Source organism: Rana temporaria, chromosome 12, assembly GCF_905171775.1.
Source record: "Rana temporaria chromosome 12, aRanTem1.1, whole genome shotgun sequence".
In the NCBI taxonomy this organism is placed as follows: domain Eukaryota; kingdom Metazoa; phylum Chordata; class Amphibia; order Anura; family Ranidae; genus Rana; species Rana temporaria.
In genome coordinates, this window is record NC_053500.1 from 65,238,010 (window position 1) to 65,253,949 (window position 15,940).

General features: G+C 44.5%; 1 protein-coding gene across 2 annotated transcripts in view; it reads left to right on the plus strand.

Annotated features, from left to right (window-relative positions):
* RECQL5 (RecQ like helicase 5) overlaps positions 1–15,940 on the plus strand; it is a 182,847-nt gene that overhangs the window by 53,244 nt on the left and 113,663 nt on the right. The window lies entirely within an intron of this gene.

The window sequence follows — 15,940 nt, forward strand, 5'->3', positions numbered from 1 at the left end:
GGCAGAATCAGCCCTACCCATAAATGTCTTAGAGATCCGAGCAGCTCGGTTGGCTCTTTTGGGCTGGACGGAGGTTCTGCAGGGCTCCCCAGTAAGGGTACAATCCGACAATGCCACTGCCGTAGCTTATATAAACCACCAGGGTGGCACCAGGAGTCAGGCAGCCCAGAGGGAGGTAGATCGGATCTTTTTATGGGCAGAAGCCCATGTCCCCTGCATCTCAGCTATCTTTATCCCCGGGGTGGACAATTGGCAAGCGGACTTTCTCAGCCGCCAACAGATGTCCCCAGGGGAGTGGTCCCTCCACCCCGAAGTGTTCCAGGACATTTGCCGGAAGTGGGGTACCCCGGAGGTGGACGTTATGGCGTCCAGATTCAATGCCAAAGTAGCAAAGTTTGTCTCCCGAACGAGGGATCCATTGGCCTGCGGCACGGATGCCTTGGTGTGCCCTTGGCATCAGTTTGCGCTAATCTATGCCTTCCCTCCAATACGGATGCTACCCCGTCTTCTTCACAGAATTCAAAGGGAACGCAAGCCAGCGATTCTAGTGGCCCCAGCGTGGCCCCGAAGACCTTGGTACTCCTTGATAAAAAGGATGACCGTAGAGGAGCCTTGGGTCCTCCCTCTACGTCCGGACCTCCTCTCACAAGGGCCATTCCACCACCCTGCCTTACAGGCCCTAAATTTAACGGCCTGGCGGCTGAGTCCCTGATTCTCAGAAACAGAGGCCTTTCAGGGCAGGTCGTTTCCACCCTTATAAACGCAAGAAAACCAGTTTCCAGGTTAATATACTATAGGGTGTGGAAGGCCTATATTACCTGGTGTGAAACCAGGAAATGGGATCCCCGCAAATATACCATTGGGAGAATCCTGGAGTTTTTACAGTTGGGAGTGGAAAAAGGTTTGGCGGTCGGCACAATCAAGGGGCAGGTGTCTGCCTTGTCGGTCTTCTTCCAGAGACCTTTGGCTGCCCATTCCTTAATGAAATCCTTTTTACAAGGTGTTATTCGGGTGAATCCCCCGATTAAAGCTCCCCTGTATCCTTGGGATCTAAATTTGGTTCTATCGGTCTTGCAAAGGCAGCCTTTTGAGCCCTTGTCCGCGATCCCTTTGGTCCTTTTGACTAGGAAACTAGTGTTTCTGGTGGCCATGGCATCCGCCAGAAGAGTGTCGGAGTTGGCAGCCTTGTCATGTAAGGCACCTTATTTATTAATGCATAAGGACAGGGTCGTTTTGCGGCCACTTCCGTCCTTCCTGCCTAAGGTGATATCGAATTTTCACCTTAATCAAGATGTGATTCTTCCATCATTTTTTCCAAAACCTTCTTCTAAGGAAGAGAGGGTACTACATTCCTTGGATGTAGTTAGAGCTGTAAAGATTTACTTGGAAGCTACAGCCCAGATTCGTAAGACGGACGTCTTATTCATTCTGCCGGAAGGGCCCAAGAAGGGCCAGGCAGCGTCTAAGGCCACTATTTCTAAGTGGGTTAGGCAGACGATTATACAGGCCTATGGCCTGAAGGGGAAGAGTCCACCCTTGTCGGTTAAGGCTCATTCCACTAGAGCTATGAGTGCCTCTTGGGCAGCGTATCACCAGGTCTCTATGGCCCAGGTCTGCAGGGCAGCAACCTGGTCATCTGTCCACACATTTGCAAAATTTTATCAAATGGACGTTAGGAGGAACGCTGATTCAGCTTTTGGGCAGGCGGTACTACGGGCCGCAGTTTAATCTCCTCTTGTCCGGTGGCACCTCCTGTTTGTTTTTTTCTGGTTGTCTCCCTCCCCTCATGGAGCATTGCTTGGGGACATCCCATATGTAATGGCTATGCTGCTCTGTGTCCCGTGATGTACGATAAAGAAAAAGGGATTTTTAATAACAGCTTACCTGTAAAATCCTTTTCTTGTAGTACATCACGGGACACAGAGCTCCCACCCCTCTTATGGGGAATTTTGGGATGCATATTGCTTGCTACAAAACTGAGGTACTCCCACTATGGGTGGGGGTTATATAGGGAGGGAACTTCCTGTCGGAGAGTGCCAGTGTCCATCACCTGAAGGTACACTATATAACCCATATGTAATGGCTATGCTGCTCTGTGTCCCGTGATGTACTACAAGAAAAGGATTTTACAGGTAAGCTGTTATTAAAAATCCCTTTTTTGCATGAAAGAAGGAGCGGATACCTGGTTTTGACAGGTATCTGCTAAAAAAGGTGCCAAATGTAACAGCAGAGGGGGGGCGAGGAAGCAGTCAAGAAGAGCTTCCCCTTTTGGGTCATGACATCACTTCCGGGTTACTAGATCCGAGACCCAATCAAAGCCGATTCCTGCTTTGTTCGGGTCTCCGGCCAGCTGACTGACATGCCGGCTGGTTGCTCGGGCCTCCCAGTGGGATGGGAGAGCCCAGGAAGAGTGGCGAAAGCTGGCAGGAGGGGAGAGACATCCTCTCCTGCTGCTTGTATTAATAGCCGAGCGGATGATACTACAAGAAAGTCGACCGTAGACGCTGGAAAATGGTACCGGGGTGATCGCCCCAGTACAGCCGCTTGAAGCAGAAGGCCGCATATATGTGTTACATCGGCGTGAAGGGGTTAAACCTCAGTCAGGTCATAGGTCCCCTGTACATAATTCTGTATTATTCTAAAACCGTAGACTATACTGACGTGCTTTATGAACACATGATTTGTAGAAATCTAATATTTTTTTTTCAAAGGGTATATGTGTATTCCATGATTATTTACTGACAACTTGCAGCGTTGTGTGGCATAGTAAAGGAAACTTGTACTGGCTTATTTCTGAAAATGTAAGTTGCCTTACTGTCCTGACCCTTTTTCTGCATTCATTACTCTTGAGTCAGGCCCCATTCACACCTCCAGCATATTGTACGTTAAAGCTTGAAGTTCCAAAATGCTGTAGGAGAAAAAAAATATACTGTATGGAGATGGTTCTGCTACAAGTCGCTTGAAACTCAAAAAAGTTCTGGAGTTCTTTTTGTAGCTTGAATCGAGAACCCCAACCCCTATCCCTATTCCTAAACCCTAACCTAAAAAATAAATAATAAGTAAATAAATAAAATAACCCCCAACACCCTTTAAGGGGTTGTAAAGGCAGAAGGTTTTTTATCTTAATGCATTTTATGCATTAGGATAAAAAGCCTTCTGTGTGTAGCAGACTCCCCAGCATCCCCTAACACTAACTTGAGGTCCCTCTGTCCAGCGAGTGTCTCGGCAGTCCACTATTCTCCTTCCTGATTGGCTGGGACACAGCCATTGGCTCCCGCTGCTTTCAAAGTCGGCTAGCCATTCAGGGGGAGAGGGTTCAAGGCCAGGGCGTGGTTTCATGTCTTAATGGAGCTGTGACTCTGCTTGGGTGCCCCCATAGCAAGCTGCTTGCTGTGGGGGCACTGAACAGGAGGGAGGGGCCAGGATCAGGGAAGAGGGACCCAAGAAGAGGAGGAGCCGGGGCTGCTCTGTGCAAATCTACTGCAACAGGGCAGGTAAGTATAACATGTTTGTAATTTTTATAGGGGAAAAAAAACAAGCCTTTACAATAACTTTAACCCTTTACAAAAAAAGTTAAAAAAATAATGAATTAATAAATCAAAGTAGATAAAACCGTAGCAACGCACATTCAAATGGCTGACAAAATGCTCAAAAACATGACACTTGGGTATGAATACAGCCTCAGAGACCCAATACAAGCATGCAGTAAATATTGTAAGTGTGTTGGGAAAATATCAGAATTCCTCATCTCCATGCTTGTTCCTGGACAGAAACTCAAAAAGCATTGAAAGTCAAATCGGTATGATGGCCACAGGACTCGCATTCGCAATACACAAGTCAGCCGTGGCAACCCCCAGTTTCTCTCTATAAGTTGCAATATTACAAGGTTGGGTCAGCAGTGACAGGCAGCATGTAAATTTTTAAAAAATCAAATGGAAAAAAAATGAAGAAAGAAAACAAAGAAAGGAAATTATAAGACCATGGTAAAATCCCACAGTGAAAAGAATACCATATAGCCATTGTCCTGCTTCGCTGAGGCATACAGTAGAAAGAGCATTTCTAGGCAGCAAGTGAAACAGCATCTTTAGCCATTGTAGCAGGCCTTCACCTTGATTGTGAAAAATACCATAAAGATACCTATAAAAACAATATGAAATGGCAGTTAAAAATTACATTCACTTTTTGAATGTATACTTTTGTTTCTTTGAATGCTTTTGGTGTGTTTATGTTAAATACCCATGCTGCCCTAGAGGCGGGCATCCTCACCTCATATGAATCTATCCAGAACCTAATACACCATCTGTGGCTTAGGGGGAGGGAAGGGGCTACTGTTCTGGCCATGACCCTGCAGATCTTTAGAGTTTCTAAACTGTTACCACTCAGTACCCCAGCTATATATTCTTCCAACGCCTCGCTATGGGGAAACCTATGTCTACCAGAATTTCATTACTGGGGCATACTGGTTCAAGAAAGGGGTAAAAACAATATCGCACTTATTTACAGACACTAAGTTCCGCTCCTTTGCGGAATTTCAGAGAGACTTTGGTCTCCCACACACAGCCGACTTTCAATATCTATAGATACGACATACCCAGGGCTGGACTCGGACAAAAATTTGGCCCTGGACCTTATCCAGACCGGCCCACTTTATTTTTGCAAACACAAACAAAAACCATATATAAACTATACGGAATTGCGCAAAAAACAAACAAAAATAAAAAACATAAGTAAAAACATTCCACATTAATTCATTAACCAGCAGTGGCAGTATATTTATTCATTTATCAGTTACCATGACCAGTAGTAGCAGTACATTCATTTATCAGTGACCATGACCAGCAGTGGCAGTACATTCATTCATCAGTAACCATGACCAGCAGTGGCATCACATTCATTCATCAGTAACCATGACCAGTAGTGACAGTAGATTAATACATCAGTGGCAGTAAATTCATTCATCAGTGACCGTGACCTGTCAATTCATTCATCAGTGACCGTGACAAGTAAATTCATTCATCAGTGACTGTGACCAGTCCAGAGCAGGACATTATTACATCAGTTACTATGACCAGTCCAGTGGCAGTACATTTACCCCCTCCCCCCGCCATGCTGCATATTGAAAAAATCAGACAGACGCACAGACAGTCACAGTTCATAATCTAAGTTCAGTATGGCATCAGCGGTCAGCCCAATTTAGTTGAGTGCTTTCTTACTTGTTGTAAATGCGATACTACAGTGTACTGACTTTTCTGCTGTCTGATGAAGTTGTTGGCAATGGATGGTTCCTCCTCGGCCGCCCCGACTCTACTTCTCTTAGTTGCAGCAGCTCTCTCTACAGCTCCTCCCATAATACCCTCCCACCCCTGGCCGTGAGTGACGTGACGTCACGCAGAGGGGACAGGGGTAGGGTTGTAAATTTAAGGCGGAGCTGAGGAGGGAAGTGTCTTGCAGCCTGGCAGCGATGATGGGTGGCTATTTGCTGGCGCTGCCGCCGGGTGCAGGAGGCAGGAGCCAGGACTCGGGAGCATTACGTGACATTTACAGAGAGACACTGTCACACTGACATAACAGATGGCCCCACTGAGCCATGGGATGTTCGGATCAGCGGCCCACCGGGCAGGAGCATTATGTCAGACAGTGACATAGACTCACTAACCGAGAGAGAGAGAGACACTGTCATGACAGCCGGCCCATCGGATGATCGGCCCACTGGGAATCTCCTGTTAGTCCCAATGGCCAGTCCATTCCTGGACATACCGCTGCTGCACAATTCGGACTATGAAATATAGAGAAAGGCGAACTTCCCAACTTGAAAACTTACTGACTCCTCCCACACCAAAATAGTTTTGTCTTGCTATAAGTCTCTACTCCACTTCACGACCACTAGGCTTACCACCATTGAACAAAGATGGCATGCAGACATAACTGAGCTGACACAGGAGATCTGGGGAGAGATTCTTCCCTTGCAGGTGCCCTCCGTCGTCTCCTCAAGAGACAAGGTGATCCAGACCAAACTATTGTATAGATCATATTTTACACTGTATTTGTTATATAGATTAAAGAGATTATCCACTCCTTTATGAACTCTATGTGGACTGGCCAATGGCACATTCTTCCATCTGATGTGGCAATGTGCTCCGATAAGGAAGTTCTGGTCGGATGTTACTGCTTTCATCAGCTCTGTAGCTGAGATTCCTAATATTTGCAATCCTCTTATGCCCTGTACACACGATCAGACCTTTGTCTGACCAAATTCACATCGCTGGAAAATAGAACATGTTCTCTATGTAAATTTCGATGGAATTCATGGGGCATACACATGGTCGAAATTTCCGATGGGGGGAAAAAAATCTTTAACATGCACTGGAAATCTCAGTCCACACCAAATATTAAGTTTTGGTTTACCATTGTCAACCAAGCGATACCACTATACAAGTTAACATACGAAGCTAGAGGATACCCCAAAAAAGTTCTCCAAAATATCGAACTGCTGGGTTAACTCGGATCGTACCATACCTCCTGCCCTCTAGGCTACAGCTTTTAATAGAGATATTATGGTTCCAAAACTGCCAGTGCCTAGGCCCTGACTAGGGTAGATTGTGCTACGTGATGATATTCTCTGTATGCTGTTTCACAATGTTCACCTGTATACCTGATTATTGTATTGTACTTTGACTGAAGAGATGTTCGCTATGATTATACACCCGTATAACTATTGTTTGTTTATAAAAACAATAAAAAAAGTTAACCTTTAAAAAAATAAAAAATACCCTTATTCCTGTGGCCATCTTCAGTAAGTGCAGAGGATTATTTCTCCTAACACTTGATCTCCGGAAGATTTACCCCCTTTCATGAACAAGATTTTTTTTGCTATACAGCAGTAAGCATCACACGATGTGAAACATGTCCGCCATCCTTTTCCTTCCTTTTGTTCACTTCTTTTTGACTGCAACATTGTTGGTTTTTTTTTTGTTTTTTGGATTTCACTTGCTGAATAAAGATATCGTTTTAAGGAGTGCGGCAGTCCAGAACCACTTTTCATCCAAAGCACTGTTATTTAACGGACAATTGCGCAGTCATGCAACGCTTTTCATAAATTGTATGTCATTTATTTTCCAGAAATGGTTTTCTTTTGGTGGTATTTAATCATCACTGCATTTATTTTTGATATGCAAAAAAGGCTGCAAATTTTGCAAAAAAAATAATAATAAAAAAAAAAAAAATATATATATATATATATATATATATATATATATATATATATATATATATATATATATATATATATATATATATATATATATATATATATATATATATATATATATATATATATATATATATATATATATATATATATATATATATATATATATATATATATATATATATATATTCTTTTTTTATTATTTTTTTTTTTTTTACTTTGTGCTGTAAAACCTATCCAATGAAATAAAAAAAAAATCCAATTTCTTCATAAATTCAGGCCATGTCATGCTTCAAAATTGCGTCTGCTCGTGGAATGGCGGAAAACTTTTACCCTTTAAAATCTCTATAGGCGACGTTTAATTTTTTTTTACAGGTTGCATGTTTTGAGTTGCAGAGGAGGTCTAGGGCTAGAATTATTGCTCTCGCGCTACCAATCGTGTCTATACCTCGCGAACACCGCTTTCATATGCGGGCGCTACTCACGTATGCGTTCGCTTCTGCGAGCAAACTCGGCAGGACGGGGCGCATTCCTGGCTCCTAACTTTTTTAGCTGGCTCCAAGCAAATTTGTCAAGCCCGGTCTTAATCGACACATGAAGCTATGACTCGGCTCATGTCCCCCCATAGCAAGCTGCTTGCTGTGGGGCACTGAACAGGAGGGAGGGACCAGGATCACAGAAGAGGGAATCCGAGAAGAGGAGGATTGGGGCTGCTCTGTGCAATTCCACTGCAACAGTGCAGTTAAGTATAACATGTTTATTTTCTATAGCAAGAAAAAGAACCTTTACAATCACTTTAAGATTCAACACTATATGTTTCCACACTACTTCTGAAGACGATCTCTGCTGGTTAATTCCTATGTAACATCTAACGTACCCATTTTCCCCCTTTTCTGACTTGCTGTATTTCTACTGTTTACAAGATGATCTTCGTAGGGCTTTCACATACTTGGCATGTTGTACAGAGTCCCGGTATTTGTATGCAGCTGAAGGTTCCACTGAGACTCACATTACCATTATGTTCTTTATGGAACATTCAGATTCTTGTGTAGTTTTTTTCCCACTTGCATCTCTTATTGTACAATCTACCCGTTCACCACACGTGTCTCTGCATCATCAGTGTCATAGTATTTTTAATGACTCATAGGACAGCCATCTTATCGTTTTGGCTGGGCTGTATCCTCCTTAAAGGATAAGTTCACCTTTCCTATGTTACACCCAAATTCAGGGTGTAATATGTAACATGTTATGAATGCACTGGCCCCCACGCCACCCCGATCCCCACTGTTACAGCAAACTGGGGGTCTTCTCCCTGTGTCTGCTGCTACAAGTCAAAAAAGACTCAGTGAATGGAAAACTACATGGTCCATTGCAGCTGTCTGCTGATTGCTGGTGCAATGCTTTACAGCATGGATATGCAATTAGCGGACCTCCCAGCTGTGGCAGAACTACAAGTCCCATGAGGCATAGCAAGACTCTGACATCCGGCATGACACCCAGAGGGAGAGGCATGATGTGTAGTCTTGCAACAGCTGGAGGTCTGCTAATTGCATATCCCTGCTTTACAGGCTCCCAAAATAAAAATTATAAATGCACATTTTTTTTTTTACCCATAAATAAATGTGCATTCATTATTTTTTGTCAAAAGGTGAACTTATCCTTTAACCACATCAATACAGGGCACTTTTATCCTCTTCCTGCCCAGACCAATTTTTAGCTTTCAGGGCTGTTACACTTATGCCGCGTACACACCATCACTTTGTGATGAAAAAAAATGACGTTTTTAAAAACGTCACTTTAATTGACCGTGTGTGGGGGAAAACGTCGTTTTATGTCTTCTAAAAAACGACCAAAAAAAATTGAAGCATGCTTCTATTTTATGTGTCGTTTTTCAAAACGTCAACTTTTACTTCACAGAAATTGACCGTGTGTAGCAAAAACGTCGTTTAAAACGACGTTTTTTCACCCGCGCATGCCCAGAAGCTAGTTATGAAGCGAGCTTCAATGGAAAAACGTGGTGAACGTAACCTCGCTTTGCTAGAACATTGTGAGAAAAACGATGGTGTGTTGGCAACTTCGTCTTTGAAAATTGAAGTTTCAAAAACGTAATTTTTTACTTCACAGAAAATGTCGTTTTTTTCATCACATAAAGTGTGTACGGGGCATTAGAACTACAATTGCACAATTATTCAACACTGTACAGTACCTATATCAAATTTCTATCATTTTCAAATAGAGCTTTCTTTTGGTGGTATTTATTTACCACTGTGTTTTACATTTTTTGCTAAATGAACCAAAAAAAGGCCAAAAAGTTTGTGAAAAAAAATGTGTATCTTCGTTTTTGGTATAAAATTTTGAAAATAATCTTCATAAATTGTATTCTGCTACATTTCTTTGGTGAAAATAACCCAAATCAGTGTATATTATTTAGTCTGTAGGAAATGTATACTTAACCACTTGTGGACCCCTTCACGCCGATATACGTCGGCAGAAGAACATGGCTGGGAACAGGCTCGTCGTCTTTAAGAGCACAGCCGCGGGTCGCGCACGCGCCGGTGCAGGTGCGATCGCGAACTAGTCCTGAGCTCACAGGAGCTGAAGAACGGAGAGAGGTGAGTGTAAACAAACCTTCCTTGTTCTCTGTGGCAATGCCACTGATCGTCTGTTCTCTGTCATAGGGAACGACGATCAGTGATGTCACACGTCCAGCCACGCCCCCCTACAGTAAGAAACACAATAGGACACACAAACCCTTTAGTGCCCCCTAGTGGTTAACCCCTTCACTGCCAGTGTCATTTTCACAGTAATCGGTGCATTTTTATAGCACTTTTCGCTGTGAAAATGACAATGGTCCCAAAAATGTGTCAAGTGTCTGATGTGTCCCCCATAATGTCGCAGTTACGAAAAAAAATATTGAATTTTTTTAAAAATTGACGCTCTATTTTTGTGTATAGCGCAAAAAAATTAACGCAAAGGTGATCAAATACCACCAAAAGAAAGCTCTATTAGTGGGGAAAAAAAGGACGCCAATTTTGTTTGGGAGCCACGTCGCACGACCACGCATTTGTCAGTTAAAACGATGCAGTGCCGAATCGCAAAAAAGCTCCGATTAAATACGGTATATATCTCTTGTGGCCCCCAAGGCACAGGGCACATTTGAGGCTGCAATGGCTATATATACATATCCAAATCCCCAGGGGGGCCATATTAAATCACCAAGGGGGCCGCAATTGGCCCCCGGGCCGGACTTTGGACATGCCTGCCCTAAGCAGTACCCTGAAAGATTTACCTTTTTGTCTTCCTTCTAAAAACAGCAGGGGTAGATCCACGTACCTCTGCTGCGCGCGGCGCAGATGTGAGATACGCTATGCTCTTCCTCTACCTCCAGCCTTATAGCTTTTAGTTGTGTCACTGCTGTACTGTTCACTGTTATTTTTGCTGGAGAGGAAGCTGTACCTGAATATGTGCAGCACAAGAATCTTCTCCATTCATCCACTCATTCTGTGAGTCTTTGCTGCTGCTTGAATATTCCCTCACCAGTCATCAGATGACCTGGCATCAGAGGTGCTGTGAGGAAACAAATCCCTGACTCTACCAAGATGGTAGTCTCCACATAGAAAGACAAAGCAGAGCAAGCATGGTAAATTGCTAATGGGGAAAACATGAGCTGCAGGGAGCCCACAGGCAATGCTGGTAACTAGTCCTTTGCCCTTTTTTATTTTTTTATTTTTAGGCACAGCTTTTACCGTTCAGTTCCTCTTTGTTTACGGCTTTTCTTACAATTTTAACCACTTGCTTACTGGGCACATAAACCCCCTTCGTTCCCAGGCGAAATTTCAGCTTCCGGCACTGCGTCGCTTTAACTGACATTTGCGCGGTCGTGCGACGTGGCTCCCAAATAAAATTGATGTCATTTTTCCCCCACAAATAGAGCTTTATTTTGGTGGTATGTGATCACCTCTGCGGTTTTTATTTTTTGCGCTATATAAACAAAAAAAGAGCGACAATTTAAAAAAAATATATTTTTTTTTTACTTGTTGCTATAATAAATCTCCCATGTTTTAAAAAAAAAAAAAAATTCTCAGTTAAGGCCGATACGTATTTTTCGACGTATTTTTGTAAAAAAAAAAAAAAAAAAAAAATCGCAATAAGCGACTGGTTTGCGCAAAAGTTATAGCGTCTACAAAATGGGGAACAGAATTATGATTTTTTTTCATTTTTTTTTTTTTTTTTACTAGTAATGGCAGCGATCTGCGATTTTTATTGGGACTGCAATATTGCGGCGGACGTATCGGAAACTTTCGACACAAATTTGGGACCATTCACATTTATACAGAGATCAGTGCTATAAAAATGCACTAATTACTGTATAAATGTGACTGGCAGGGAAGGGGTTAACACTAGGGGGTGAGGAAGGGGTTAACTGTGTAGCCTGGGTGTGTTCTAAGTGTGAGGGGGGTGACTGGGGGAGGTGACCGATGCTGTGTCCTTATGTACAAGAGACACAGATCGGTCTCCTCTCCTCTAACAGCACGTGGAGCTCTGTGTTTACACACAGAGCTCCACGTCCCTGCTGTGTTCCCGACGATCGCGTGTACCCGGCGGACATCGCGGCCGCCAGGTACACGCATCGGGTCCCCAGCGATGCGGCGGCACAGTGGTTACCCGCCGCGTGCCCCCCAGTGGCGCGCGCGGGTAATGCATTTCAAATGACGTCCCAAGACGTCCACTTGGCACCTGAGAACCGCGCTGTTGACGTCTTTTGTCAATAGCGCGGGTCTCAAGTGGTTAAAGGTTTCTTTTTGTACCCTCCCTACCACATTTCGTTAAGCATGCATGCATAGTTTTTCAATATAAAACAATATTTCTTGTCTTTCCTTATCTATTTATATGCTCTGCGTTAGCAACTTGGAAAATATTCAAGGCATTGGCTACATTTTTAGAAGGACATTAACAATGGCAGTCCCCACAGTATTTCTTTCATGTTTACACGTCGTTCAAAGGTTTTTAGTCTGTTCACCTTGACTTTTGTTACTACCCAGGCCTGAAGAAATATGTTTAGGTATAAAACTAAAGTACATGACAAAGTCCTTGGCCTCATAGTTTTCTTTTGAAGTGTATCGAAACCCAAAACCAAAAATGTAATACATAGGAACTTGCCAGTACAGGCATACGTACCCTCACTGCACGTACACTCGCGAGTACGGACACATTGGCGTCCGTATGCACCGATACTGGTATCGGCGCTGATACTAGCCATTTTTGCGAGTATCGGTACTCGCAAAAAGCTCAGATTCTGGAAACCGATACTGGAAGTGACGTCGTTTGGAAGCGGACCGCCTCCTCCTCCCCTCCTAACAGTGCCATTCCTGCCTCCTCCTCCCAGTGGCATCGCAGGGAGCAGGCCCACCCAGCCTAACAGCCCACAAGCCCTGTCTCCTCGCTGCACACCTCCTTCCTCCAGCTCTGACTTCCGTCCACACAGAGCACTGGATCCGGGCTCTCCCTGGCTGGATGCTGAGGAAGGGAACAGGAGGGTTCTGTATGAAGACACTCTACGGGTGGTATCCTGTTGTACTGAACAGCAGGGCTGTCTCCCTGTACTATGTCTGCAGTAGGGTGACCACATTTCCAAACTGCCATTCAGGGACACCCCTCCCCCCTTCTTGTGGGACCGGTTTTGTGGAACGTTTGTCAATGAACGGGGGGTGGAGGCCACTGGCGTATGGGTGGTGGTGTGTGAGGTGGAATGTAGTCTCGGGAGTTGATGGGGAATTTGGCAGAGGGTGATTTGTCGGACGAATGGCTGGTGTTGGCACTTTTATCATCATGACACCATGCTTGATATGGTGTCGGGATGATTAAATCACATTATTTCTATTACTACATTGTAATGTAGCTTGTCACCAGATGCAGCGTGTCCAAGCAGTCCCGCTATACGTCGCTATTTGCCTCCATTACGAGTAGAAGGGAAATAAATAAAAATTCCATAAATGCTCCATGTAGATGCTATAACCATATAGGTGCAAACCAATCAATGTACGCTTATTGGGATTTTTTTACCAAAAATATGTAGCAGAATACATATTGGTCTAAATTGATGAAAAAATATTGTTTTCAATTTGTTTTATTGGATGTTTCTATAGCAGAAATTAAACAACTTTTTTTTTTTTTATTGTTGGTCTTTTTTTGTTTTGTTTTGCAAAAAATAAAAACCGCAGAGGTGATCAAATACCACCAAAAAATAGCTCGATTTGTTGGAAGAAAAGGACATCAATTTTATTTGGTTACAGCGTTGCACGACTGCGCAATTGTCAGTTAAAATAACGCAGTGATGTATCGTAAAAAATGGCCTGGTCATTAAGGAGGGGTAAATCTTTCGGAGAGTAAGTGGATAATAAGAACTGTTTCTTTAATGGACTGTCTATAATTCCATACATCAGGAACTGCTTACCAAACAGGGATTAGAACTATGATAGTTACACTTGGCAGAGCGGTTGGTTTATAAAACAGGGACTGTCCCTATTAATCAGGGATAATGCCATACACAGTAGTGGGTGAAGGGGAGGGACTGGTCTCCAGGTCAGGGACTGTCTCTCTGTGTACAGTGACATGCTGTGATTGGGTGAGCAGTCTCTCTGCACATAGCCAGTTTTGTCTCATGTCTCAGTGTAGCACACACAGGCAGTAGACAAAGACATGTACAAACATACTGACAGCTCAGCTGTATATCCCCCCCCCCCCTCCTGAGCACTTGTTTATGGTCCCCTCACAGTGATTTATGATTCTAGCATGGCCACCACAGAGCATTCCAAGCTGGCAGGTTAGGGAGAGGGAGGTGAAGAAAGTGACCGACAAGGAGGCACAGGCTCATCCATCTAACAGACAGAACTATAGAATTCCTACAACTCCCTCTGACAATCCAGTGTGTCCCCGGCGGTTCTAATTATGGTGTCAGCAGAGGCTGGCGGCCCCCCCCACTAGAATAATACTAACTGTGCACTGCAGTGTGATCGGGGAACATCGCTGGTGTCAGCTGCTCTGTGCTGTGAAGGGTCAGGTGCCCAGTAGAAATCCTTGTGGAGACTGGAAGTGAAGTAGCAGAGAATCTTCTTTGGGGTGCCGTGAGTGGGGCCCCCACTGACAACTAGCCCAGATGCAGTGTCGCTTGCCTTGCCAGAAGATAGAAAAGGTGGGAGGTCATCCAGTATGGCGGAGAGCACTAGGCGCGGAGGAGGCGGAAGTTAACTTCTCCTTCGCTTTGAGTGCTGAGCAGGAGTCGCATCCATGACGTCACTCGTTTCTAGATGCCAGGCGGCTCTAGCAACCAGTGGCCAGTAGAGTATCAGGTGGAGGCTGAGGTGGAGTGAGCACCAGCGCTACTGCAGGGTTTGCTCACTCTGTCAGTATCATTCCGGGACGCTGTATTGTCCCGGAATGAAGGTGGCGGGACCCGGGACAGACTTGCTAATTGCGGGAGTGTCCCGGGCAATCTGGGACACGTGGGCATCCTAGTCTGCAGTCTTTCTCACTCTCTGTACCATGCCTGCAGTTTCAGGCATGCTCTCTCCCTGTACCATGCCTGCAGTCTCAGGCTCGCTCTCTGTACCATGCCCTCAGTCTCGGGCTCTCTCCCTGTACCATGCCCGCAGTCTCTGGCTCTCTCCCTGTACCATGCCCGCAGTCTCTGGCTCTCTCCCTGTACCATGCCTGCAGTCTCTGGCTCTCTCCCTGTACCATGCCTGCAGTCTATGGCTCTCTCTCTGTACCATGTACCACTCCCGAACAACAACCCCCTGCCACCTCCCAAACCACCCCTCTTCCTAGGTGATAGGTATCGGTAATCGGTATCGGCGAGCACCTGCAAAAAAGTATCGGTACTCATACTCTGTGTTAAAAAAATGTCATTGGTGCATCCTTAGCGTCTATGGGAAAGCTTGCTCAGCTTGACATGGCACCAAAATTTTGGGAGCACAGAGAGAGGACCCAAGACTACAACATATTCAATTTTGGGGTTGGCCAGCTTGCCTTGGTAATCTACCATGTTGTAGTCCTGGGTCCCTAAGTTTGTTGTCCCTGTCACTTATGGTGCAGGAGCAGTACCATATCAAGCTGACCAAGATTTCCCATAGAGCTAGTGTATTTACATGCATTGAGAAGTGACAAAAGGTATTGCTTCACTTTAACCACTTCCATACCAGGCACTTACGCACCTTCCCGCCCAAGCCAATTTTCAGCTTTGAGCACTGTCGCACTTTGAATGGCAATTGCGCAGTCATGCTACACTGTATCAGTGAAAAAAGTCCAAAAGTGCTCCAAATAATGAAGTGACTGATTGTGATTGAATCTCAAAAAGCTGTGATCGACAGGAAGGTTCCTTCACCAATAGCTAAAAGATGGCCCCTCACCTCAGCCATTCGACCATGGCTAGGTCACAAAACTTTTGAAAACCTCCAAGGTAAGTGTAAGGACACGTCCAAGCTTTAAAGGTTACCAGCAGGCAGCAGACAGCTCAATACTCCCAACGACCACAGAGAAATATATGAAACAAAAAGGGAACAGACTAGTGCTCTCTGTCTCAAACTGGATTTAATAAATAAAAAAAGACCAAAATAAACTCACATTTTACAACACTCAGAGCCGAGTGTGAAGCGTATCAGCATAAGCGGAGCTCCAAGGCTTCCGAGTCTTTACACAGCTCACACATCAGCGTTGGGTCGGCGAGCGCGGGTG